The sequence below is a fragment of the Eptatretus burgeri genome, chromosome 7 (genome assembly GCF_056783735.1).
Source record: "Eptatretus burgeri isolate ZD-2024b chromosome 7, Ebu_testis_v1, whole genome shotgun sequence".
NCBI classification, from domain to species: Eukaryota; Metazoa; Chordata; class Myxini; order Myxiniformes; family Myxinidae; genus Eptatretus; species Eptatretus burgeri.
Window position 1 is genome coordinate 23,340,091 of NC_140967.1, and position 2,701 is coordinate 23,342,791.

A 2,701-nucleotide genomic window follows, 5' to 3' on the forward strand; every position below is an offset into this window, starting at 1 on the left:
TTTATTCAACTCTCGTTTGGATTAAAACAATCCTGTGTTTTGCTCAATCATCTGCAGTGGCTTCAGAAAGTATTCACACCCCTCGACTCCTGGGGCATTTTGTTGTGCTGGAGCCTGAATTTAAAATGGATTAAATTTAAATTTTTTGTCATCGATCTACACAAAATACCCCAAAATGACAAAGTCAAAACATGTTTTGAGAAATTTTTTACAAATTGATTAAAAATGAAAAGCTGAAATGTCGTCCGTCAATAAGTATTCAGCCAATTGCTGTGACAATCCAAATTGAGCTCAGGTACATCCAATTTCCTTTTATCATCCCTAAGATGTCTTCACAACTTGATTGGAGTCCATCTGTGGCCAATTAAATTGATTGGACATGATTTAGAAAGAAACACAACTTTCTATATAAGGTCCCATAGTTGACAGTGCATGTCAGAGCAGAAACTCTACCATGAAGTCCAAGGAACTGTCCGTAGAACTCTGAGATAAAATTGTAAGGAGGCATAGATCTGGGGAAGGGTATAAAACAATTTCTAGAGTGTTGAAAGTTCCCAAAAGCACAGTGAGCTCCATCATTAGGAAATGAAAAGAATATGGAACTACCCAGACTCTTCCTAGAGCTGGTCATCCAACCAAAACTGAGCAACTGGGCACAACGGTGCTTCATCAGGGAGGTGACCAGGAATCCAATGACCACTCTGAAAGAACTACAGAGTTCCTTGGCTGAGATGGAAGAACCTGACAGAGGACAACAGTCACTGTTGCACTTCACAAATCTAGGTTTTATGGGAGAGTGGCCAGATGGAAGCTACTCCTGAGAAAATTTGCACATGACAGCATGCCTGGAGTTTGCATAAAGGCACGTGGGAAAAGCATGAGGAAAAAGATTCTGTGATCTGATGAGAGAAAAATTTAACTCTTTAGCCTGAATGCAAAGTGCTACATCTGGTGGAAACTGTGCACAGCAGCTCATCACCCATCTAATACCATCCCTACCGTGAAGTATGGTGATGGCAGCATCATGCTATGGGGATACTTTTCAGTGGCAGGGACTGGGAGACTTGCAAGGACAGAGGGAACAATGAATGGAGCCAAATACAGCAAATCCTTGAGGCGAACCTGCTTCAGAGTGCAAAAGACCTTAGATTGCAGTGAAGATTTTACGTTTCAACAGGACAATGACCCCAAGCATACGGCCAAAGCAACACTGGAATGGCTTCAGAACAAGAATGTGAAAGTCTTTGAGTGGCCCAGCCAAAGCCCAGACTTGAATCTCATTGAGAATTTGTGGAAAGACTGAAAGATTGCAGTTCACCGACGCTCCCCACCAACTTGACAGAGCTTCAGAAAACCTGCAAGGAAGAATGGGAGAAAATCTCCAAATCCAGATGTGTAAAGCTGATGCAGACTTACCCAAGAAGACTTGAAGCTGTAATCGCTGCCAAAGGTGGTTCCACAAAGTATTGACTCAGTGGGTCGAATACTTATTGACACAAGACATTTCAGCTTTTCATTTTAAAATAATTTGTAAGAATTTCGAAAAACACGTTTTCACGTTGTCATTATGGGGTATTTTTTGTAGATCCGTGAATTTTTTTTTATTATTTAATCAATTATAAATTCAGGCTGGAATGCAAGAAAATGTGACAAAAGTCAAGGGGAGTGAAAACTTTCTGAAGGCACTGAAAATGACAAAATGAAAAATCAAATGCAGGTGTGCAACCCAACACAATGGGGAACCACTGTTCATGGAAGCACACTACAAAGCATATATTGTGTAAGGTATGCTTACATAATGTGTAAGCATTAACTTACACATTGTGTAAGCATACCCCGCTAGTATATATATATATATATATATATATATATATATATATATATATATATATATATATATATATATATATATATATATATATATATATATATATATATATATATATATATATTGTTGCGGGGGTGGCCGGCCCAAGTTAACCCCCACCCCCCCGACCCAAATTTGTGGTGGCCAGGTGGTGAACACTGACATCCTCCTGGGATGGCCGAGCAGTTCCATATTGCTCGGAGGCATACACGTTGATTGACGGCGATTTCAACACGTGCTCGTAGGGTATTGCCGGAGGGCAACGGCGAACAGCGAAGGACTATTCGGAATGGAGGATGGAAGGAGGATTATGGAGAATAGTTACACAGGAGGTTTAATCCGCGAACCCACGACAATTACACGAATACGTTTCTTCAAAAGGAATACATTGAATGACCATTCCCAAATATTTACAAGACAATGAGGTAAAAGGAATGATAATACTAATAATAAATAAATAACTCCTCCGGTCGAGGCCTGGCACACAGACACAAATACAGACAAAGGGTGACAAAATGAAAAGAAACAACCCCCTTTTGTAAGTGCACTGGTACTCAGCTTGGATCAGCGCTGATCCCAGTCGAACCCGGAATGGAGGCCCTCCACCAGCACGTGCATATGCAGGCAAAATGGCACCATCACTCATAGCCAGGCACACGTGCACAAAATGGCGTTTCTCAAGCAGCTTTCCACATGAAGCCTCCAAATGTCCCAGCCTTCCTCTCCTCAAAGACACCACCTGCCTCATGCGTCCTCACACCGACCTCGTGTGTGTGTTATGCCGAACCAGACGGGAGCCTTCCACAATCCCCCTGTGGCATGCGTCAGGCTCTC